General features: G+C 46.7%; 1 protein-coding gene across 1 annotated transcript in view; it reads left to right on the forward strand.

Moving 5' to 3' along the window:
* Positions 1–9,144: 9,144 nt before the first annotated feature.
* Positions 9,145–25,970, forward strand: part of SFMBT2 (Scm like with four mbt domains 2) — a 149,863-nt gene continuing 133,037 nt past the window's right edge. Inside the window, exon 1 of the mRNA XM_045536215.1 lies at positions 9,145–9,286. The gene's annotated coding sequence lies outside the window, so the exon portion shown is untranslated. The remainder of the gene's footprint in view (positions 9,287–25,970) is intronic.

Here is a 25,970-nt window from a genome sequence, read left to right on the forward strand (position 1 = left end):
GCAATGAGTATTTGCTAACATTACTGCTTAAGATCCAACTATTAAATCTGGTTTCAGATCATAGTCACTTATTTATCTATGAAGCAGATGTATATTTCCTGCTTGCTGCATACAAATTATTATTTAACAGCCATGATAATCCCTACCATATAAAATCTTGATAAATTATAAATATTAGATATTAAAATATTATTTTAATTTATTTTATTGTGTGTAAGCACTGTGGATGACATAAAATTGTATGGCAACAATTCTGCCCTCCAAAAATGCAGTGTCTTATGGGGGAAAAAAACATGTACTTAAATAAATGTAACATAGTAAAGAAGGACCGTTACCTACCAAAGAGTTGGATACTATGTTTGATGCTTCCTGTCCACTGCTATTGCAAAACAAAGAAGAAAACCCAAGGAAGTATATTACTGCTTCAGTCCTTGCATTTTATTTAACTTCTAAAGACTTTTAATCTTTCTGAAATTATTTTTTTTAAGTGGACCTAGTATTATTGCTTTTGTGATTATAAAGGCAATATATGGAAAAGCATAGATTATCTCAAGAAGATTAAGGAAGACAGAGGTAACAGTAATTACCTTCTGGAAGGGAACCATGGAAAAGAGAGAGCCTTAATTGTTATGATGTTTACTATTTTGTATCCTTTAAGTTTTGTGCCATGTACAAGTATTATCTATTAAAAACAAATATTTTTGTAAATTAACAGATGCATATTTGTAATATATATTTATCACAGTGTAGAAAGTTATACAGTAAGAAGTGATATCACTTATACCACTACCAATGTGCTTAACCTTTTTATGTTTCCAGATTTTACCAGAATCTGTGATTTCAGGCATATGTAAATGGATTTTTTTTACAAAGATGAGATCATAGTATACACAATGTTTTAAAAATACTCTTCATGTTAAAAAACATAAATCTACAACATAATTTGTAGTGTCTGTATTATGTTCCATTGTATGCATATACCTTAGTTGATTTAATCAACCCCCTATAGATGAGTATTTTCAACAGTTCTCTGGTGACACCATTACAACATGCATTGTATGTAATTGTCTTGTTATTGTCTTAGACTATATTGCCAGAAGTTCAATTTCTGGGTAGAGGATTTGCGCATAAAGTTGAGATTTAAAAGGAGCACAGTATGAGTAAAGAAATGAGTCATTTCAACCATTTCTCCCCCACAGAAGAGAGGTGCATTGTGTTTTATATGCAGTAGCTAAAGGGATAAAATCACTTTGCCTCCCGTGGCTGGAAGGGGTGGGGGTTGTTTACCTCCAACACTATCTTTAGGATGCCAGGTGGGGTTATAGTGGAAGGATGGGATTGGATCTTAGCAATCAATTATGATTGACATTCCTGGTAGAATTTCATTTTTGTTTCTCAGCTTTCCGAAAGGAAATATTTCGCTTCATCTTTGAAGCAGCTTTAGAGTTATTTCTGCTAATGGACATAGGCTGTTAATTTTAACGTTGTGGTTAATGTTTTCCCTAATGGCATGGGGGTAGAACTTGAAGGGGATCAGAATAGCTGTTTAGATCTCTGAGCCTACACTTTGCACCTAAGTAGAGAAAAGAAATGGAAAATATTAGATTACATAAAGCCTAATGGCAACTGTTTCTTCTTTTTAACATGAAGAAACTTAGACTGAAAGAGGTTAAATCACTCGTTCAAGATCCTATAGCTGGGGAAAGGCTGAACAGGATGTAGAATGCAAAGCTGTATCGCGGCGTGTTGCAGTTGAACATGTTCCTGCTTTACGCACAAGTGCGGATTCCATGAAATCTATAATTTATATAAAATGTTCATTTCAGTCTTATTTAGAGATTCTGTGTTTATGGCATTTTCTTTCCACTTTTATTCAACAAATATTTATTAAGCACCTACTGTGTGCCAGGCTGTTCTAGAAGTTGGGGAGACAGCTGTAAATAGGACGGAGTCCCTCCTGTCACCATGCTATTCTCGTGGGAGAGACAGAGCTCATAAGGAAGTAGCAATATGACATGATGATGGTGATCACAGTCCCATCTATTTTCAACCCATTAAAAAAATTGACATAGGTGTTGCTCATGAACTTTCCCTGGCTCACCTTTTCATTGTAGCCTTTTCTTGTATTGCTAAATGACCCAAATTCCTTCCGTCTTCCATTCCATGTGCTGTCCTTAGTCTCTGGCATCTCTACTCTTATAAATCTTGGGAGTGCAGTTTAGGGAACTCAGGCTCTAGAGTCAGACCGCCTGAGTTCAAATTTTAGTTCCAACGCTCACCGGCTATGCGTCCATGAGCGCTTTGCTTAATTGCTCTCAGCCCTGCTGTTGGAGTGAGTTAAGACACGCATAGCCCTTGGAGGAAGGCTTGGCAACCACGTGTGCTCAACCAGTGTTAGCTGCTGTTACTGATTCTCTGGCCTAAGGAAGTCTGCCTTTAGCAAATGAACTATATGGCTTATTTGGATATGTGTGTATGTTTTCCAGAATTTCTCATTTGTGCTATCCCTAAGCAGTTAATTTCTGATTTGGTATAACTGCAAACCAAGAAAGGAATGGAAGGTAGGTGAGAGTACTTAGACACAGAGGGCTTTCAGCTGAGCGAACTACAGTTTCCATTGGTTTAGAGATTGGAGAAAATACAGTTCCACTGTTACAAGGACAAGCTGAGAACCATCCTGTCCTTGAGGAGCTTGTATGTAGGACAGATCAGAGTCGTGAATGACGGCAGATGGATTCTTTTCCAGATACTGCACTAACTGCAAGTTAATTAAAGGGGCAGCTGCAAGGCCACAGGTCCTAGAACATATGCAAAATTCTTGGACCTGTCCACGGGGCTCCTGCTCACAGAGGCCACTTGTCCAGTAAGGAAGGAGAGGGAGCTTTCTGCCTTTGCTCACGCCGTGCCGGTTACTCAAACACTGGAGACCAGAGAAATGGTTTCATTCCAGGGTAAGGATGAATTTTCCAAGAGTCAGAGCAGTCCAGAGATGGAACGGGCTCTCTCTGGAGGGAGTGGGACGTCTAAACAGACTGGATGACTACTTGGGATACCGTAGAGATGACTTGGGTATGAGAGAGTTGGTAGACCAGATGACCTTTACTATGCCTGCAACCTAAGAATCTGATTAGATTCAGGTGACCTGGGTTTGATCTCTTGGGGAACACGTGGATTTGTTGTCAAGTAGTTGAACTGATCACCTTGTTATGGCTTCCCACTTGGGAATACTAGTACTCCTTGCTTCATTTAGAAGTTACAACTTAATAGCTTATGCTTATGCTGTTAAATATCATCAAACTTTTATGTAATTTATTCTATCAAATGGGGCCGAAATAATCTCAGGAATTTTGTACTCAGTGTTCCCTCTGCCCAGAGCACTCTGCTCAAATGTCACTTCCCTGACCTCCTCCCATATAACATGTCACCTTCCCCTCCCTCATTGTCACTTTCTATATCTCCCTCTGCTTTACTCTTTGCCATTGTACTAACCTCCGCATGACACATTATATATTCATTTGTTTGTTGTTGATCTCACCTTGATGAAATATACGTGCCATGAAGCAAGGCTTTGTCTGTTTTGTTTGCTGTATTTCAGCTCCTAGAACAGTGCCTGGCACATAGGAGGTCCCCAATAAATATCTGTTGAATGATTAAATGAAAATAGAGATTTGTTTTTATTTTTCATTAATTTTCCTCTAAACCTAATTTGAAAACATTTACCTCCTCAAGAAATTGGTTTAGGAAACCTTGAAAAATCTTTGAGTCCCTCCCTGCCCTTGGTATGAAATTAAAATTAAAACCTCCAAGAATTCAATGTGTTTCAGAGGCACTTACAAGGATAAAAAAATTCAATCTTTGAAAGGATAAGAATCAAACACATAGTGCTCTATTAAAACCTAGCTTAAATGACTCATTTAAAAAAAGGGAGTGATTTTACTTTTCAAAGAAACATGTAAGTACTCTTTATGTCTAACATTCAAAGTATGAATGATTCTATACGAATATATTTCAGTTTACTTATAAGTAGAGCTTTAATCAAATATAGTAAGGACCTAATGCTTCCCTTACCACTGCTATCTGTACTTCCCAACACTGTTTTCATTAAAAAAATAACAACAGCAACAACAAAACTATCTAAAAAATCTGAAGGCAAGTCAATAGTTGTCTCCAGCAGGTGGCGCTGCAAATCAAGTCTTTATAGATCTGATAACTATTGTTCCTTTGATCATGATAATAATGATTTATTCTGTAGCAAGATCATCTAAAGCTACGTATGCAGTGAGAATAAGTATGTCAGGGATTTTGAAGTTGCAATAAAGCTGGGATTGTCCAGCTCCCCACACTGAGTCTCTCATATATCATAGTTGGGCACTTATTAAAGTAATGGGTACATATAACAAGTTGCCCACTGTGCTTATTAATACAATCCCTTTTTGATATGGGATTTTGGTTGCTTGTTTTAATTTGTTTAGTCTATTTTATATTATAAGTCCAACGGGGCACTTTTTACTTCTGCACTGTGCCAAATTCAACCTCACTCAGGCCAGTTAGCATACACAGGAAATATTGTTCTAGGGTCGCAGACCACATCCCTGACCTGCACTGATTTTGTTTTTGTTTGTGTTTGTGTGTGTATGTGTGTATGTTTGCTGATAGACACCCCCAGTCATAAAGGGGTTGGATTAGAAAATGTAAATGGTTCCAGACAACTTAAGCTCCACAACAAAAAACACAGTATGTGTTCTAATGGCACTGACAGTGGATGAGAACTCAGCTTTGTGTGTTTATTTTTAAGCTGTTTGAAAGGGATATTCCATATGATATAGATTAGAAGTTTTTACATGCTATCATATATGTAGAAATACATACAATAGTGTCTGGTGCAAATTAGGTACTAAATAGATTCTCTCTCTCCTTTCCCTGTGTTTAGTAGAGTGGAGGAATAAAAGGCCCGTGCCTGACGGCCAGTCCCTGCTCTTCAACTCCACTATGCCTAATAGAAAGTAAAATTCACCAGTGACGTACATGATACTGTACACCCAAATGTACAAGCCAGTAGCTGCAGAAGCTGGTAGTGACTTTTGTCAGGTTCAGTGGAGAAAGAAGTCATTAGTTGAAACTGGTACATCCACCATAACTCATCTCAGCCCTTTCTGTAAATGGTCCTAGGAGAGGTCAGACGTCGTGCATTTTTTGATATGCCCTGTCCACTGCTGTTTTTTTTTTCTCCTGTTGTCAAGGAAGCCTGAAATGCCTTCAAATTATACAAGAAGCAATAGCAATAGTGTGTTTCTGAAATATGTAGAAATGTATGAGAAAGAGCTCTGCTAGGTGATGATGATTTTTGACTCACTACCCCTCACTGTACTCACTGAGAACTCCTAACCATTTTAGCCAGCCATCTCAATTACCTGGGCTTTTCCCAGAATGACTCTCACAGGTACTCTCACCTGAGCCCCGACACTTTCGTGGGCAACCCCAAACCCATACAGTACATGCAAAAACATGACAGTAATGAAAAGGAGGCAGGAATATGACCTCCGTTGTAGGGCAGAGGGCAATGGAGGGCCTAACACCTTCCCCTACGGATCCTTTTACTTTATCACATATATATTTTCCCCTTGTTGACCCCGGAGTTCACATTTTTGATATATTAAATTGGCAGAGATGGTACTAGAATACTAAACAAGTTAATTTGTGGCTTCGGGTGGCATAGATTGCTAAGCACTCTTTAGAGTCTGAAAGGACTTTACACAACATCAAGTCCAATCCCCTCATTTTACCCCGTAGGAAAGAATGGCTCAGAGAGATCACTGGACTTACAGAGGTCACACAGATAATTAGTGATGACACTGTGACTGAGGTCATTTGGCTCCCAATGCATTAGTCCTTAAGTGCTTTAATTGGGGATGGAAGATAGGGAAAAATGGTGAAAAAAGAAAAAAGTGTGTTTAGGTTTACTCTTCGTGACCTTACGAGGTTGATGGAAAAATACTATCTATGTAGCCCTAAGAGAAAACAAGTTTGGTTTAAAGTCTCCAGTAAAAGAGGGGGTATAGCTCAGTGGTAGAGCATTTGACTGCAGATAAAGTCTCCAGTAAAGAGCAGATGGCCCAAATTCTTCAAATATTGGATTCTGGTCCTTTTCCTTCCTTCGTCCTTTCCTGTTAAGCTGGTTTGTCTCATGTCTCATTAGAGTGTCTCTACATTAAGAACTCTTAAATATGTCATCTTTAAGACATTTCCTTTTCTCAGTAGGAAGTGATAACTTAAACATGGAATAGATATGAGCAAATTGAGCAACATTTTTCTCGATATGAAGATTAATACAGTAAGATTTAAGTAATCACGTCTTCAACAGAAATAAAATACTCTGCATATAATTTTTCAACTCTTCTGCAATACTTTTTGTGAATACTTAAGGAAACAGAATATGAGAAACTTTTCAACTGTTATAGATTTGTCATTTGAGCTGTATCATCAAACAAACGGAATAGCATCGAAATATTTTGCAGTTAACGGATATAATTTTAATATTTTATATCATTTAGCCTCATTCATACTAAAAAAAATTCCCAAGTGCTTTTGAAGGCATAACTTAGATTTGAAGATGGATTTAAAAAGTGATGAAACTCACGGCTTCACTCTAGGAATGAAATAACATCTACGGTGTGATAGAAGGCTAATTTTTGCCAGGATTTTTAGTAAATGTTAGCAATATGTAGGGAAATCTTGTGTTAATCATGAGATTTACGTGGTGAACTTTCTCAGAGTTGAAGTGCATATGGCTTCTTTACTTTGAAAGAGCGTTCACAATTTTTATCGGTGCTTTATCCTGGGCCTGACTATGCCGGATTTCCCTCCATCTTTGAGTGTCTGGTTCTGAAATAAAAATGTAAGTTGAAACGTATTGGAGTGGGAGGAAGGGGCCACGTTAATCGCCACAGGGAATCTCCTAACCAATTTTCATTTGCCTCATTGGTGTCCTTGGATAAAGGAGAAGGAAGGGAGGTTGCAAAAAGAAAGTCAAGGAACGTTCAATAAGTCACGTGCAAAAAGCCACAAAAAAGTGGGTGGGGACCAAACTTCCAGAAATTTCACTATAGGCAGGGATGAGATTCTTCATGATAACGGTGCAACCATTGTGCACAGTCTCACATACTCTGGGATCAGGTGTTCTTTTGCATTTGTTTTTATTTTGATGAAATAACGTTTCGTGCATCATAATGACTTGAAAGTGGTAAACAAGCCTGGAGACAGCGCAATGGCTGGTTGCAGCTCACGTCGCCAGGGATCGCAGAGAGGGAAAACGAGGTCTCCCTCCACACCCGAGCCGCCCGGAAGCCCTGCGCGGGGCCGGGAGGGAGCGCCCGTCAGTCCCCGCGGGCGGAGCGAGGCCGCGCGGTCCCGGGCGCAAGTGGGAGGGCGCAGCCGCGGCCGCCGGTCAAGGCCACGGCCACCTCGGTGGGCGCAGCGCGGGCCGCGAGCGAGCGGCTCCGGGGAGTCGGGGAGGGCTCAGCACTCGGGGCCTTTCCTGCCGCCGCACGCTCTGCGCTTCGCCAGGGCACAAGGCGATGACCTCTTGGAGAGGGGCGCCAGGGTTGGGTCTCCCGCGCCTCCTTCCCCGCGGGCGCCACTGTGTGTTGAAGGAGGGAGAAGAGATGACCCAGGTGTTTGAGACCTGGGGCCGGAGCCGTGGCGAGTGTCTGGAGTCCACACTCTGGATTCCTCGGGGCTCAGAAGGAGGCAGTTCGGGGGTGCAGGTGGGACGGTTGGTTTGAAGCGTCCGCCTTCATCCAGCTTCAGGGAGAAGAGTTCAGGGCCCCGGCTTGGTGTCCCCAAAATTTGTTGACTGGAGAGCTGGAGGGGTCGCAGACGCGGGCTGGAGCTTCAGACCGTGCCGCGCCGCGGATGGCCTTGATCCTAAGTGGCCTGACCCTTCTGGGTCTCGGGCGGCTCCTGTGTCACGTCAAATGGAGGAGGGACAGGCCGGCGGAAGGCGCTTCAGACCTCGCCAAGCCCTCTCCACGGCGGGAGGAAGTCGGACTTCCCCAGACTGGCGGCGCGCGGGGTCTCCAGGCTGCCGACGCCGGCCCTGGGTCTCCGAGCTCGGCCGATGGTTTCGGTGGAGGCGCGCTCCCCAGGGTCGCGGCGTGGCGAGACCCGTTTCCGGGCACGTCCCCCCGTGGTTCTAGAGCAACTCCAGCCCCGCTGTCTGGGAGAGGGGCCGCCGGAGGGGGACCCCCGCCCTTCCCGCGCGCGGTCCGGCCCCGGCGCCCTCACTCCATCGCCAGTCCCCAGCCCTTGGGAGCGTCCACCTGCCCTCGGGGTACCCCACTTGCAGACGGCGCTAGGGTGGCGGGACGAGGGAGGGCGGGCGGAGCTGCGAACCAGTGGACGCCTGGAGGACCTCCTGGCCCCCCGGGGCGGGGCGGTACCGCGAGAGGGGTTCATGGGAAAGGGGTGGGAACAGAATTGGAAGACTCGGGCAAGATTTTATCTCTTGTGGCAACAGAGCAAAAACCCCGAGCAAACGTGTCCATTCTGTTTCCCGGGGAAATACAATCCAGCCCCCACCAGCATCTCCCCGCTGCTCCCCAGTAAAGGCGAAGCCCTCTTCGGAAGCCGTCTTGCCTACCAGGACGTCACCAGGTTTTCTGCACTGGGGACATTTCGTTCGTGCTCTGCCCAGCCATTGCGCCCAAGGCCCGGGAAGCGCCTCTGCGTCCTCCCCAAACGCCCCAACCAAGTGCCCGCAGGCCCCGCAGACCCCCAGCCCTGCGTCGGGCTGCGCTCCCCACCCCACCCCCGCGCTCTCCAACAGATCGCCGGGGGCCGCGCTTTTCTTGGGCTCGGACATGCCCCGTGAGAACCGGTCCCGGCCCGGTGCCCCACGAGACGCCGTGGCGAGCACGGTTACTTCTGTCCCGCCCGGCTCGGCATCTCGAAGCCGGCGGCCGTTCCGGGCAGCCCCGACCTAATTTCCTGCCCCTCCGAGTACGGTCCCAAGCACACCTCTCCCGACCCCTCCGCCCTCCCCAAGGGGCCAGGAAATGTTCAAATCTTCATTGAATGGCTCAATTTCAGTGCGGGGTGGGGCGGAGTGGGCGGGGCCAAGGTTGCTCTTGGGATCAATTTCTCTGCGCTCTTAATGCTTCTGGGCGGATAAAAGCTAAGTTTGTGCACTTGGTGGGCCGAGGGCTTCGCACCGCGGAAACGCGCAGCGCCGGGGAGGTGTGGAGTGTGCCCGGCTGGCCCCGCAGACGGGCGTGCAGAAACCCCTGCGGTGAGAACTTTCCGCGGATCGCGCGTTGAGGGAGCTCCGGGAAGGGAGGACGAGGAGCGGGGCAGGGAGGGGGCCGCGTGGGCGTGGACTAGGCCGGGGTGGGGGGCGTCCGTGTCCCTGGACGCCGGGGGCGTCGCGGCGCAGGCGGAGGAAGGAGTCGACCACGTCCCGCAGGCTAATTGGCTTAAGAAATTTTGCAAGCGCTGGAAAAGGTCGTTGAAGGAGTTCGCGGTACAAAAAAAAAAAAAAAAAAAAAAAAAAAAAAAAAAAATCTTAAAAAAAAAAAAAAAAAAAAGAGAGAGAGCGAGCCGGGCATGCGCACAGAGAGGATGCCATATTGGAATGAGGCTGTAGTGGAGCCGGAGGACCGGAGCGGGCGCGCGAGGAGGTGGCGGGCGGGGAGCGGCGATCGGGCGCGGGCGGGCGGGCGCGGGCCGGCGCGGGCGGCGACAGAGCGAGGCCGGCGCCCTCCCCGGCGGCGCCCGGGGCCCGGGTCCACGCCGAGGGCGGCACAAACTTCCCCAGGTAGGAGCCGCGCCGGCCGCTGTCCCGGCGCTCAGCCCGGCCCGCGAGTGGACCTCCGGCCCGCAGGTTGAGTGCGCCGGTCAGCGTCTTTTTTTCAGCTTAGTGAAAAAGGAAGCCCGGCCGAGCCGCGGTGGCGGGGACGGCGGGGGTCTGGGGGAAGTGGGGAGGTGGGGAGCGGAGCCCACGACAGGGGCGGGAGAAGAAAGCGACAGCACTTGAGCGAAGCCCCAAACTCCGCTGCGCGCTCCGGGTTGTCATTTTTGGCTTCTCCGACCCCGTCTCCAGCGTCTCGCGTCCGCGGAAGGCCCGGCCGTGCGGGAGTCGGTCCGGAGTTGCAAAGTGCCCCCCGCCTCCGGTGCGACCCACCCTCCCGCAGCCCACCCTCCTCCTCGTGCGCTCGTTTTGGCGACGCAGCCTCCCCGGCTGCCTGCCCCGCGCTCCCGCGTCTCCTCCGCGCTGGGGTCTCCTCTTTCTTTTGGTGTGTGTGCGGGGGGGAGGTTGGGAGGGAGAATGGGGGTGGGGGGAGAATAAGGTCGTGGGAAAGGGGGCCTGGAGACCAGCTGGGGGGTCAGAAATCGCACAAACCTCCGAACCGCCCCTGTGGAAACGTCTGCCTGTGCAGCTGAAATCAAATTGTCACTAGTAGTTTCGGAGCGTGCTCCAGCGAGGATGATCTTTTTGTTCATTTTTTTTTCTCTCTTAAAGTAATATCCTGTCACTTGGGGCTTTCTTGTCTCCTTTCATCCGACCCCTTTTGCAAAATCGCTAACCTGATCTGGCCCTGGAGTTTATTTTTTAATGTGCGTGTGTGTGTGTGTGTTGCTGAAATCCGCCAAAAAGCAGCTGGGTGAGCTGGGAGATGTATTTATGGATTGTGACCCGGGGCGGCGGGAGCGGATTAGCCGGGAAAGGGGGGACCCTGGGGGTGGGAAGTGGCGGGTTCGCGGCGGCCGGACGCGCGTCCCGAGCCCGCTGGGGGCTGGTGTCTTCCTGGGGGCGCCGCAGCCGCGGGGACGGGGTGCTCAGACACCGGGCCGGTTTCAACATGGCGGGCCAAGGTGGCTTTTACAAACTGAGAGGTTTTGAGGTGGGAAAAAACCCAACCAGAGTTTCCGCCGCTTAGTTTCGAGTCTCTTTGGCTACCCCAGGAAACGCGTTAGCGAATTAAGTGGGCAAAAAGGGAGGGAATGGGCCGCCCCAGTTTTTCCCGTGGTTGGAGTCAGCGTGTCAAGTCCATTGCTGGAGGGGCCAGGGGTAGGAGGGCGCCGCCAGCCGGGACCGAGGCGGCCAAGCGCGACCGCCGTGCGCGCCCGTGGGTCCGCGTGCAGGCCTGGCTGTGCCGTTGCGGGAGGGGGTGTCAGAGAGATACGCCCCGAATGTGTGTGCGTGCGTCTCGGAACCCAGACCCTGCCTTGATTTGACGTGACAAACTGCTGACACGTGGTGCAAATACGGGAGGGCAGGGGAGTGACTGATTTCGGCTGTCCAGGAGACGAGCTCGTGCTCCCCTTCCGTGTGCTGAACCCCGTGCGGGTGAAGCCCGGAGCGGGTTGAGCGAGGAGGTGCTTGCTAAAAGGATTAACTGTCCAGGGTGTCGGGTGCAGTCGGCTGCAGACGCCAGTGGGGTTTTGTGCGTGCCGGGGGCGCGCTGCACTTAGCGCCGCGCCGGGGTGGGAGGTGCGGGGCCGAGGCGCGGGAGGATGAAAGTGGAGGGGCAGAAGGGCGGGGGCGCGCGGATCCGGGCGGCACTTAGGGTGGAGACGAGGAGTTGCCCCCGCGGCCGCTTTTGGGTTTCGCGCTCTGGCGAAGGTGGGGGATGGGGAAAGCGTTCTGGGAAGAAATTGTCCCTTGCTCCGGTTGGGCACCGACCCCGGGGGCTGCATCCGAGAGGGGCGTCCTCTGCGTGGAGGGCGCGCGGGCAGGGCTGTCCCCTTGGGGGGTGTAGTGGGTGGCGAACTGCCTCGGAAAGGCCCGCATCGTGGGCCCAGGAGGATGTGGGAGTGGAGTTTGGAGACGAAATCGGAGCCAGTTAGAGGAGCCCGAGGGAAAGCAAGCGAATCCGAGCTCAGAGGAGAGCCACTGGAATGCGGGAACGTAGCTCCGCCGGGAGCAGGGGCCCCGACAGAGGTCGCCCGTGGCCAAGACGCGGCGGCCGAGCGGAGAGACCCAGGAAAGCGGGGGCCACGCGGCAGCCGCGCGCGGTCCCTGGGGCTGGCGAGGGCAGGTCCCGGCGACCTCCTCGGGACTCTCCAGCCTGTTCGCGCAGCGGCCAAGTCCCCGGAGACGTTTTTAAATAGTAGGGTTTAAAAAGATAGTGTTGGCCGGGTCCGAAGTTAGCGCTGCAACGTGGTGCCCGGCGTTTGCCGGAGGGGGGCTCTATAGGGTCACTCAGACCCGCGCCGCGCTGTCGGAGGGGCCGCCCCTTCGCGGGTGGACCGTGGGTGGGTGGAGGGCGCAGGCACCGGGGCTGGAGACCCCGTGGCAGGTTTTTCGTCCCTCCTGGGAGGCTGCGTGATGGGGGATGCTCCGGCCACCACGCATCTCGTGCCCCACTCCACCCCGGGCCGAGCGCGCGGCGCGTCCCCGGTCCTTCCAGCCCGCGCCTCGGCGCGTCCTCCTAGGGACAGCTCTCCCGTGGGCTCAGCCGAGGTGGAGACCAGCCTAAAATGGCTCTGTGCTGGTGAAATCCAGTTTCAGCGGCGAACCCCTCCCCTCGTCCTCCTGACGTCGCCGCTGACAAGCGCACAATCCACTTCAGCGCCCCGAACCCCCCGATTTTGTACGGGGCTGTGCCGTGGAAGCGAATGTACAGTCGATTACAAAGGACATTCCACGGGATCCTCCTTCTCGCAGGATCCAAGTTTTCCTTTTTTGTAGGGGGGAGGGAGGAACCGAGACCAGGCAGGAGCCGGGCCAACTACTGCCCCGGCACCGGGGGCCGGGGCGCACGCGCCAGGGGACCGGGGACCTTTACACGTGAAAAGCTGAGGGGAATCTGAGGGTCGCGGATGGTGGCCGTACCCAGCGATGGCCACTGACACTGATACTCGTCCTTGGTGGCGTTTGTGGTGTCCGGGAGTCCTGAGACCACGCCGGGGAGCCTGAGCGACCGTTTCCAAAGTTCTGGAGACCAGCTCACAGTTTCGCTTTCGGAATTTTCAGGATCTGGGGGTTTCTGGAGTTATGCGGGATTCCGAGAAGGCCAGGCGACGTTCGTTCTCCCATGGTGTGGCGGCCTGGACTTGTCGCCCGCCCCGGCGTCCCTGGACCTCGCCGCGCCGCGCGGGATTTGGGGCTCCCGGGCTGCGCGCTGCGTCCTTGGGGGCTACAGTGGCGCTGCCATTGCCGATCCTGAGCCGACTGGTGGGAAACCACTTTTGAAAAGGGCCGACCCCTCTCAGATCCGGGTCCATCGCCGCTGCCCACCACTCTCCTTCACCCTTCCGTCCTTGCAGCGTGGCCAAGGGACCTGGGGGACCCAATGACGTGTCTACACCGAGGGAATGGATCCGGGTTCCACCAGGTCGGACGAAAAGCGAAAACAGGCTGAAATTGGGCCTCGGAGGCCTGGTTTCCTGTGGAGGCAGAGAGCGCGGGTAAAGGGGGTGGGGGAAGGGAGAGGCCTTGGTGATCCGAAGGAGTTGTTGGCTGGGCTCTCTTTGGAGATAGGAGATCTGCTACTTTTCCCCTAGTAAGCATTAAATGTGCACACACTCTGCTCTCTCCCTTTCACAAGTAAATACTGTCTCAGATCTTTATCTCAGCTCTTGCTGGGACCAACCCCCATGCCTGTAAGAGGGCTGGAGACACCCACGCATCCCCCACCCCCACCCCTGCCCCCCCAGGCCTCACCAAACTTCGTGCTGTGCAGGACCCGTTCCTGGGCCAATATTAAAGAAAACACGCCCCAGGCGCAGGAGGTCTCTCTGCAGCCCCCATCCTGGAGGAAAGAGTGACCCACCACCCTTGTTTTGAGTTGCGTTGCTCTAGAAGTGCCAGCTGAGACCTGCTGAGGTGAGAACTGAGTATTTCCCATTTCCCATTAGGACACCCCTACCCTGAACCTCAGACAGGCCATCTGGCTGGGAGATGCATTTCACCAATGGTGGGAGAGTTTTTCCTCTTCGTGTGTTCTTACAGACATTATGGACTAATTTTTATTTTAACCTTGCTAGTCATAAATACCTAGCTTCCTGATTCTTATTTTAAAAAAGCCAGAGTAGGTTCCTGAGTTCTCCCTGTTTTCTTTTTATCGTAAGGCTTTCCTGGGAGTACTCAACATTTGCCAAATCCCATTTCTGCTTGCTCTAGCTGAGATGATAGTTTTTCACTAGCGCCCCCCAAAGACTCCCAAATTTGAGGAGTGATATGGAGTGATGGGCACATTGCTCTGAGCAGTAAGTATATGGGATTCCATTTAATTGATACAGGATGCTCTTGGGCTCTAAGTCCATACAAGCAAAATTCAAACTCTCCAGGGCCTACACTTAAGCCTAAAAGTTTTTTTTTTTTTTTTTTGGTCAGGATATCAGAGTAAAAGGTTTTTTTTTTTTAATAATTTGAACAAATTTACTGTGGGATTTAAATAACTTCTAGTTCTAGTGTACTAGATTTGGACAACATTTCTCTTTGTGTTTCACTGTTTGGAACTTGTGGAGTTCATGTAACAGTGTACAGTGGTCATAAGGAGCTTTTACCCTGCTCTAAAATAAGAACTCATAAAAGTTTTTGTAGCATGATGACATTGGGATGTGTAATTCAGGACACATTTTGTGGTTTTTCTAACCATTCTGACATCTACATTGCCTCGGCAGCAGCTTATTGTACCTATTCAACAACAACAACAACAAATTTGGGGAAATTACACTTGTCACAACAAACCACAAAGTCAACGCGTGCATTCAGTTTGGTGGTCGGCCTCTGTCAACCCTCGCTTGTAAGGAACATTCCAGACAGAGAGGGAGGAATCCGGAAGCCGGGCTTCTGGTTTCAGAGATAGTCTGTGTGGCTGTGTGATCTGGGACAAGTGTCATCTTTCTTAGCCTCAGCTACTTTACCTACAAAATAAGGATGTTGGACTGGAATCTCGCTCAGAGATCTCTCTGCTTCTGTCTGGGATGAAAAAGAAATCCATGATTCAGTACATCTGTGCAGATAGGCCGACGTGATTGACGTTTCAGATTCACTTCCCCAAAGTGTAGTGAAAGCACCACTGGCCTTAGGTGACAGTTGTGGAAGCAGCTGGTGAGGTGTTATTAACTCTGCAGAAGTACAGTGCTGTTTCTGTTAAGTGATTTAAACCCTACGTGGGGTCATGTTTTCGTAGGAGCTCTGGAAAAGGTGAGTGACACAGAAAATTGGAGGCATGTACACGGGTAGCCTTCACAGATCTCCCCAGTTTGGCATGGGCTGGGCCAGATCAGGGTGTCTTTGAATACAAGCTGGGAAGAGATACATGACTTGGTTTTGCTCTGGTAATTCCTAGGATTAGATGAGACCATTCCAAGTAGCACTCTGTGTCCCACCATCCCAGATGCGGGGGGTGTCGGATCTCACCGGCTGAGGTTTATGATGTGGGTGGATGACGGCAGCCTCTTCTGGCAGCCAGTGAGTGAAAAAGTCTGTGTGGAGCTCCGTGCTCTCCATACTGCCTGTCTTTAGGTATGGCCATGGGACCACACTGCCTCTCTTTGTAAGACTAAAAATTTCCTGGGGCAATTCCTAAGCAAAATGATCTTGTTGGCTAAAAACAAGTGCTGGCTGTGTTTAAGTCAGTGTAAACAAGATGTTTAATAGGCAGGACCCTGTGCTGTAATTGAGGGAAGACACTCTGCTTGGAACTTTCAGTATAACAAGGAATGTCAAATGATTTCAAGTAAGATTACCAAGTACGATTCTTAGCTTTGCATGGTCAGTTCAGCACTGTTCTGATGGAAAGATGCGGCAGCACTACTTCCCATCTGCTTGGCCGGTGGTGAATTTTAAAAAGGTAATAGTGTTTCAAGCCTACACTGATGGTGAGGGTACCTAGTGTAATTGATGAGATGACACCTGTAGGCTTCCATTCATGTGATCAGAGAGATGTTTCTAACACTGATTGAAGAAGGACTCCCTTGTGCTTGTCTGTTTCATTCCTTTGTGTTTTGCTGAAAAACAAACATGATACATTTTGAAACATCCAGGGCTTGTTAAAGCACTTGGTGAATTCTGCAAAGTAGGGCAAATAATGTCAGCTGTTGTGACTAGAGCAGAGACAGGCGCAGAGTTGTGGGCACGGTGTGGTGGGATCCAGGAAGAGGAAACGGGTTTTTATACTGTGAATTTTTCCCTGCAGTTGTATTGGCCAAGAAAAAAGAGTATAAAAAGATGTTAAAGTGTATACCTTCTCTGCTTCCTGCTAAATTTGGCAAGTTGTTTTTTCCCCCCATTTCAATCAAAACTGATAAACGAATTGAATCACTTTAAGATATAATGCAAGAGTCTGAAATTCCAAGTACAAGTTCCTACAATGTCTCACTTTAAATGTAATTTAAATAAGCACCTACAAGGTGCTCTTTTTAAAACAGAGCATTTAGATCCGTAGGTCTAGACATTAACAGTAAAAGCATTGTGGATTAATCTGATTTGAAAGTATCCATTTACTCCAAATATTTTTTTTATTTTAAATTTTTATGGATACATGATAGTTGTACATATTTATGGGGGCACCTGTGATATTTTGTTATAACCATATGATGGATGAGTAATGATCTAATCAGGGTAATTGGGATGTCCGTCATCTCAAACAGTTGTCATTTCATTGTGTTAGGAACATTCCAGTTCCACTCCTCCAAATACTATTTTTTTTTTTTTTGAGACAGAATCGCGCTCTGTCACCTGGGCTAGGTGTAGTGGCATCATCATAGCTCACTGCAACCTCCATCTCCTGGGCTCAAGCGATCCTCCTGCCTCAGCTGACTGAGTAGCTGGGAGTACAGGCAAGGGTGCACACCACCGTGCCTGGCTAATTTTTTCTATTTTTAGGAGAGGTGGGGTCTCGCTCTGCCTCAGGCTGGTCTCAAACTCTGGCCTCAAGTGATCCTCCCGTCTCGGCCTCCCAGAGTGCTAGGATTACAGGCGTGAGCAGGCGTGAGCCACTGTGCCCAGCCCCAAATATAATGCTATTGAAAGTAAAAATAATGCCTGCTTATGTAAACATCTCCTGTTTGCCAGCCATTCTTATTGCTTTATTAGTTATATTTAATCTAAGTTGAGTTTTGTGATCCTCATTTTGCAGAGGAGACAGGATTCAGACAGCTGGAGTAATTCAGCCAGAGTGACAGCTACGAAGAGAGCGCTAGGGCTTGAACTCTAGTCTTACGTCGTCTTGAGATTGCCATGACCGCCTCTTACTTGCTTACTGTGTGTGAGACATTTTGCTAGCCCTTTAAACCATTGGCTTATTTGATTTTAATAGGTGAGTGCTGTTCTGTTTATTTTATTGATAAGGAAGTTGAGTCTTTAGAGAGGTTATACAAGGTCATGCAAATAGGGTTGGTTTGTTTTTGGTAGTTAATTTTTAAATGGAGCCAGACTAGAGCATTTTCTTTTTGCATTTAGTTCATATGATCATGGCAGAACAGAGCTTTTGAATGAAGCTTAAATCACTGTTTTTAAGTGTGTAAGTGAAAATGCTCCATGTCCCCGGGTTAGAATAGAATGTTGTTTACTGTTGTCCGAATTGACCATTACAGATTTCAAAAGTGTTGACATTTCATCTTGATTAGAAGATAATTGGTTTTAATATAAACCAGTTTTCTCCCTCACTAATGTAGGTGAGAATAGGTTTTAAATAAGTCTGCAAGTCTGGGGAGAAGTATAGAGTAGAAATCCAAAAGACACTGTTGGAAGCTGGAGAAAGAGAGCTAGAATTTCCCTTTCTAAATAGTGTTGGCCACTGGTAAAAATAGTCTTTTAGGGTCAACTTCAGTTTTTAGTCTGTAATTAGATTTTTATTTTTCATGTAGAAAACTGCAGACAAAAACCATAAGCTGCTCTTTCTGTGAGTCTCAGGTAAACACAGTCCTAGGCCGGCCTTTCTGTGGCCTCATCAGCTGGTTGTCAACCCCCTCCCGGGTACTGTGGGCCTTGGGCCAGGGAGCTGGTGGATCAAAAGGCCTTTAGGTGAGTGGAAGTTAATTTCACTGTTTCTTTTTTTTTTTTTTTTGAGACAGAGTCTCACTCTGTTGCCCCGGCTAGAGTGCCGTGGTGTCAGCCTAGCTCACAGCAACTTCAAACTCCTGGGCTCAAGCGATCCTCCTGCCTCAGCCTCTCGAGTAGCTGGGAATACAGGCATGCGCCACCATGCCCGGCTAATTTTTTCTATATGTATTTTTAGCTGTCCAAATCATTTCTTTCTATTTTTCAGTACAGACGGGGTCTCGCTCTTGCTTAGGCTGGTCTCGAACTCCTGACCTCGAGCGATCCTCCCACCTCGGCCTCCCAGAGTGCTAGGATTATAGGCGTGAGCCACCTCGCCCGGCCTAATTTCACTTCTTTTAATGCACCAAAGAAAAAGTCAAATTTTGCTAGGTTGAAGTGGCAGAATTTTCATAGCTGGCATTATTTTTAGAAAGTATACTAAATATGGGGTAAATAAACCATAGTCTGATGGTTAGAGTGAACCAAGTTCTGGGATTTCAGAAACCTTATTCCTGGTTCAGGGCTTTTTGTGTGACTCTGGGCTAAATCTCTTTAATCTTCAACCTCACCTCTGTTGGATTTTTCCTGTGATAGATGGCAGAATAGAATTCTTGCTAGGTACAAACATATCTTAAAAACATATTTTAAAGAGGGAAAGGCATGTTTACCTAAGCTTTGTGGCAAATACACCATCTTTTTGTTAGAGAAAAATCTGACCATTTTGCAAGGTACACACTTCACAGTTGCAGAGGAAGCGTTTGTGTTGGCAGTCATTTTTCCTCTTTCCCATCTCCAGATTGAAAAGGATGTTTCTCTCCAGATGGGCTTTTTTTTTGTTTTTTTAATGTTCTATACTCAGTAGTAGACATCTTGCGTGTGTACTAAACAGAGCCACTCCCTGGGCATGTGCAACAGCAAAGGGGACCTGTCACTGGATATAAATGGTACCAATCGATGCGTGGCTTAGGTTGGAGTTCTTCCATTAACAAAGGCAGACATTCGTAGGAGATGGTTCTAAACAGCCCTGCTGTTGGTACTCTTTTGGAAAGAGACGCATTGCTTCTGCGAAGAGCTTGGAGAAATGCACGGAATGGAGTGTTGCGGGAGGGGTAGAGCGATGGCACGATGGCACAGTACGATGGCACACTCCCGAAATTGAAGTTGCGTTATGGTGGTGGTGTTTGCATGCGTCCCTGCTGGGAAGGAACTGGGTTTGCCTTCCCAAGGGTAGTGCTGGGGAGAAAGAAGGATCTTAGGAAGGAGGTATTTGGGGGGAAGACCAGGGTTGATCCTGAGATGGTTACCCTGCAGATGTCTGAACCTGAGGACAGGTTCCCCTTTCATCCCTCTATCACTGTGAACTGTTGTGGCTTTGTGCAGTTGATCAGAATAAGTCTTTGAGTAGCCTGCCGGGCCCTGTGTCAACCGGCCACCTTGTATCTGTCGGGTGGTTCTGCCTGTTTCCCTGAACAGGCTCTGGCACCTCAGCCTGTCGGCCCCTTGCCCAGCCTGGGATCCTTGGCCTGAAGGACCCCTGACTTCTCTTGCCTGTGCAAGCTTTGCTGTTTTCCTGAGGCCTGGCCCAAACCCACCTTTTCCGTGAAAACTTCTGTGACCCAGCTCTGACCATGGTGAGCAGTCTGTTCTTGGAGTCTCTTTCCCATCCTAGCAGATGCTATGTCATCTCATCCTACCACATCCACTTGGTTTTAATGAGGAAGGTAAAGCACGCCACGTTTCCTTACATGCTTGAGTGAGAGGTGAGAGTGAGGAAGCTTCTAGAACTATCCCTCTGTTTTACAGCTGCGAACAGTGTTCATTGGGGTGGTCAAAGGCCAGGAGCATACTTAGGTGCATGGAAAGTGATATTCCTCTATCAACCCTGTCTCCAGTAGTGCCCTGCAGAGTCCTTTACGTTTTCCAAGTTCTTTACCAACCAGAGTGAGTTAGGGTATTTTTATTGACTTTGCATAATGATTTTCAGTCAGCCTCCAGTAAAGAGTAAACTTCTTTCATGCATTTAAATGATATAATTTATAAAATTCGATGTATGCCTAATTTTAGGGATACATCAATTGCTTAAAAATAAATACCTGAAACGCCCTACAGTTGCGGTAGGACCCCCGGTTAGATTGCAGGGCTCTGCAGGTGCGGACTGCCCTGTGGCTGCTGTCACCTTGGTGCTGGTGCTACTCATTGCTGGTGTTTTGGTTGACTGCGGAGGGAGAGACTTTCTTCAGGTTCTTTGAACTTTGTGGCATCTCTCAAGCATTATTCCTGTGCCTCTGGCTTGAAGTGATCAATTCATAAAATGCACTCAGAAAATTAGGCACCGATTGCTAGGCATTATTGATGCATGTGGAGCTTACAGAAGGCTGCCTTGGAAGTTACTTTTTGAGTTCTCGTAACTGTATATATAATACATGGTCTAGTTTACCTAAAATGATTTATATGCATATATATATATAATGGGAGGCACAAATCTAATGTAGACTGTGACGTTTCCTTAGCTTCATTACAAACTTGGGTTGATGCTTTAATTTATTCATCTTAGTATTTGTAGTGATTGGGGGAATTCGATCTTTGGGGTTTGTCCAAGCTGTCCAAACCAAGTGTGACTACGTCTGTGCTAATTTGAAAGCTCTTGATTTTTTAATAAAGCCCCTTGAGCAGGCTCAGCCATTTGCTTAACCTAAGGATGCTGTTGCCATTTGTGGCTTGGATGTTAATTTATGTTAGAAGAAATCCTATCTTGCTACCTTGATGCAAAGACCTGCTATGTAGTAGTAGTAGTTGGTTGGATGTTGCAACCTCATCCTTCTTTATAGCAAATAAATAATTTGTAGGCAAATAGTAAATAAATGTCCTTTCAAGATGGTGCATTTTGAATTTTTTCTTCTCTTGAGCAAGTAACGTGGACGGCTCTTGTCTTTTCTTGTTTTGCACGTTTTTGAACAACTGATTTCACTGTCCTTAAACTAATGTAATATATGCTATTTGACTGGGAGGTTGAGAGGTGACAGAGAAAACCGTGAATTAGGAGACATAGAATACCATTGTGGGACCAGGAGGCTGCCACCAGCCCTGGTATTTACCCCTTAATCGCCTGTAAGCCCCCAACATATCTTACTTATTTCCTGTGAATCTGATTGTAAAAAAATTAGCATTTCTGAGGCCGGGGCAGCAATTTGTGTCAGATTTCAGTCCATTTTGAGTGAAAACCAACGAAGCCTGGTTGGAAAATGGTGAGTAAATTGCCGTCCCAATCAAGGTAAATCGAGCTCTGAGCATACGGTGAATGGCAAGATTCCCTGAACCTTCTGCCCCGGATAATCAGTTCATCTCCCTTGATGGTGGAAGGAGGCAGGGCCTGTCTCTTCTTAGAGAGGCTGAGAGTTGGCTGGTGAGCGTGGGGAAGACATATACTTCGACAGGCATTATTAGCACAGTGATCTGGGCGACAGCGTGAGGATAAATAGAGAGGAAGCTGGCCTTGGCACTTAACGCCGCTTTTCATCTTCAAAGCCATTTGCAGACGTGGTTCTTCCAGATACTCCTCCGATTCCAGGCTGTTATTTGCATGTGGCTTCTTAGGAACACAGAAGCCATGATTTTCAGAGCCCGAGTTTGGGTCCCAAATTTGCTTGTAGAGCCTTCAGAAGAACCCTTTTGAAATTTTTCTCATTTTGATTGAAATATTTTGAAAGGTCTTAGCTTAGATGCCTGTGCTCATTTTGAAATTCCTGGAGTGTGAAATGAAACAGCTTTCTCTGTGATTTAGACATGCTAGATTTTTCAAGGGTTGCCTACAGCGTGTCTGGAATTTCACAAGCTTTTCGTTTAGACCTTTGCGTTTTATTTTCGATCTGGGGCGTGTTATCTTTTCTGAGTCTCGTAAAGAAATACCAAACAACTGAAAACCTTTTCCTGTTGCAGGGTAGCAAGCTTGAAATTGAGTATGTTATTAGTAAAAATGCGATTTTCTCAAACTACGTGAAGGCAGATCAGTTTGGAAGGTCGTCATCAGGGGCTCTAACTCCAGAGAGCCCTTCCTGGGTAGGGAGCCTGGGGGCGGGGAATGCGTTGGTGCATGGAGATGAGAATGATTCCTAATGCTTAGGTAGCTTTGTTGCTGCAGTGGAAAGTCTCACTTTTTCATCTGAGTTTGGATAGTTCCAGTTGCACAGTGATAGTTTAACATTTACTGTGTCTAATAAGACAAAATGAAGATGAAAGACTAGTATATTAGAACTAGTTTAAAGGAAGAAGAGAATTAATAGATTTATGCCTGGAAATCTGAAATTGGAGCTGGACTCATCTGTATTGCTTTGAATTTGAATCTAACAGGAAGATCATCTTCATTCTAGCCCACGTTTGCCTAATCTCAGGAAAGAAACTGATTCTGTCTCTTTGGGATGCTTGATTCTGAACCAGTGACGGGGAAACACTAAGCCCGTTTGTACCGGAATGTGGGAGAGTCCTTTGTGTCATTTGACCAAACTAAGAGCAAAGACTTAAAGTCACTAACATTGGGGTTTCCTCCCTGGATGACCAAGCAGGTCTCTCTGCAGTGATTCCTATAATAAACAACTTCCACCAAGTGCTTGAAGATACTAGTCCATCATCAGCCTTTTAATTCCCCACTCTGAAACATGAACAAATAGCAAAGTATTCCCAGACTACAGAGGGAAACAGTGAATGTGAAAAGTAGAAACCAAAACTAACTAAGAGAGAAAAGTAACTTCTATGAAGGAGAGAAGAAAATCTTTAAAAAAAAACATCATTCATAGTCTCAGGGATATAATAGAAGGTTGTGCATCCATGAAGCAAGAACAGGATAGGATGAAAAAAGGGAATATCATGAGAATTAAAGAGAGCTTTTAGAAATTAAAATGTAACATTCAACAGAAGAGCTAGAGAGAAAGTTGAGGGAATATTCCAGAAGGTAGATTAGAAAATGAAGTGTTAGAAGGTAAAGGGGAAAATTAAGGAGATGAAGGAAGTCCAGCATTGGAGTGTCTATCAGAAGGAAAGAGAAGATGGAGAAGAGGAAATTAGCAATAATTCAAGAACATATCTTAGAACCGAAGAACATGAATTTCAATCTTGAAAGACGTCACTCAGTGCCCTGAAACCCACGGATTACCACTAGACACATCATTGTTGGATTTCTGAATGTTAAAAGATGCTTCAATTAGGATGGTATCAGATTTCTCAACAACGGAAGCCCAAAAGCAATGGAGAGAAGCCCTCAATTCTGGTGGAGGATGTTTTTCCAACTTAGAATTCTTTACCCACCTAAACTGTTGGTTAAAACATGAGAGTAGATTAAAGACATTTTCAGCCATCCAATTTTCCGCATAAATCCTTTCTTAGGAATCTACTGGAGAATGTGCTCCATCGATAGGAGGGAGGACACCAAAAGGGAAGAAGACGAGATCCTATAAAAGAGGAAGGGGACTCCAGGTCTCAGGATAACACCTGTGTTCCAGGGACAGAAGCAGTTAGTCTAGGTGAGAGCAGAAAAGAAGACCCTAGTAGACATTACTTGGAGATGAAATTAATAAAATACCTATATACCTCAATTTATGGAGAGTTTTTGGAAAATTTGGATCTGTATCCATGATAAATATGTAGAAAGCTCACGACCTGGAAAAAAAACAAGACTATTATTAAGTACAGGGAAAAGTTGTATAAGAAAAAGATCATCATAGTATACTATGTGGCTCAGCTGTGGCGTGTCGACAGCGCCATAGTAATGCTGTCGTATCTACCAGAAAAATGAGAGTGTCAGGAAGGGGTTGGGGGAGTGTGGCTTTTCATGGAGCAGTGGTTCTCAAAGTGTAGTCCTTGGACAGCAGTGTCAGCATCACCTGGGGACTTGTTAAAAATACAGATCATGGGGCATTGACTAGATCTTCTGAATTGGATCCTCTGGGGGTGGGGGCCAGGAATCTGCATTTTGACAAGTCCTCCCGGTGATTCTTCTGCACATTAAACTTGGAGAAGCGCTGCAGTTTGATGAAATCATAGGTGATGTGATCTCCTCTCTTCCTTTAGAGGTTAGGCTTATACTGGGTCCCCCTACAGTTGGGGGATTCCTGTTTTACAGAACTTATTTTCCTCATGGGTTAAGCTCCTTGGTCAACACTAATGTGAAATGTGATTTTTTTTTAAAAAAACAAATTGAAGACCACACTTTGCACTATGGATAGTCTTTTTGGTAAAAACGTAGAGCACCTACTGAGTATAGCAGTAACAATCCAAGCATCCTAATTATGAGATTATTAAAAAGGAGCATAATTTGCTAGGATTTGGGATTGGCTGTGTGTCAGCGACCCAGAGGTGGAGTGGTGTCAACACAAGAGGAGAGAGAAGCTTACTTCCCTCTGATGTTGCAGCCTGAAGCTGACATCAGCCTTGTAGTCTCAGAACCCAGAACCAAGCTTCCTGTATCTTCCGCCTTACTATTCTTGGGGGCAGTCGTCTGCACGATCCCAGATCCAGGGGGTGATGGGCAGAAGGGTGCCCCTTCCATGCTATATTGAACATGTTAATCTTGCAGACCACCCATTGGCTGGAATTTGGTGACTTGATCACAGCTAGCTACAAGGAAGGCTAGGCAGTAGAGGCATGGTAAATAAATTCCCTTATTCGCCTGATAATAAAAATTACACTCCCATTTCAAGTCATGTTTTCAATGAATCTTAATGACGCGGGAAAAATGCTTTCTATGTGATGTAAAATGAGAAATGGGTTAGAATTCTAAATTCTATATGAACTGAAAAAAAATGCACAGAGATAAACTATTAATATCTGGAGAAGATACTGTAAATATAAAATGGTCCCTGGGTGTTTGAATTACCAGTGATTTTAATTTATTCCTTTGTGATTTTATTTTCTGGGATGTCTCCTGAAAGTATGCCTGTCTTTTATGGGAAGGAAGAAAAAAGTAGACATTGTTGAAAAAGTCAATGTGTGACACGTTATTTGCCAAAGTAAGTGAGTTTTGCAGCCACCTGGGTGGACATAAAGCCTCGGCGTGGAGTTGTCACTTGTCCTTGCAGAGTTGTGTGAGATTTCGCTCTGCTATGCCTTTGGGAGTGTGCTCTTCGGTATTTGTATTGTCACCCTTGAGTTCTACTTAAAGTGATGGATTTGGTGCATTTAAACTGAAGTCTTATTCTGTAGTCCCAGATTACCTTCCTGTAGCCTCTGGTTAGAGGCAAGTGGATACAGTGGAATCCTTGAGGAGCCATAGAGACTTGAGCAAACTTTTTCCCCTTTAATAAGTGTTATATAAGCCACTGATACTTAACTGATTTATTAATAGCTAATTATACCCATGGACCTTTTTTTTTTCCTTTACAGAAAATCTTTGTACCTGATGACATTTTTGAGGTGGAATGATTTTCTTGAATTTATAAATAAATGAAAAAAGGAAATAATATGACACCCATAACAGCGTCTAAGGTTGCTTCTCCTTTGAAATCGTATTTATATAAAAACACAGCACATTCCATAAAAACCTGTGCTGTGTTAGGAAGTTTGCCATGAGTCATTTGTGGAATATTAGGGGGAAACTGTTAAGTCTCCTTATGAAGTTTCTTAGGTTTAAAAATTCCTGTGTTTTCTTTTAACTAGCTTGACATTATTACATTAAAACTTCTAAGAGAGCCAAGAATCGATGGTTATTTAGGACGTGTTCCAAACTCTGAAATTCAGCTTACGGGCGCAGTGGTCTAGTGGGGCTGTCCAGTGCTGTGGCTACTGGGCACATGTGGCTATTTAAATTCAAATTCATTAAAATTAAAATGCAGATCCTCAGCTGTGCTAGCTATATTTCAAGCGCTCAGTAGCCACACGTGGCTAGTGGTTACTGTGCAGGTGTAGAAAGTTCCATTAGATAATGCTGGTCTAGAGATATTCAAAATACATAATAAGCCCCCAATAATTTTTAATTAGTTTAATATCTAAT

This window comes from Lemur catta, chromosome 1 (genome assembly GCF_020740605.2).
Source record: "Lemur catta isolate mLemCat1 chromosome 1, mLemCat1.pri, whole genome shotgun sequence".
In the NCBI taxonomy this organism is placed as follows: domain Eukaryota; kingdom Metazoa; phylum Chordata; class Mammalia; order Primates; family Lemuridae; genus Lemur; species Lemur catta.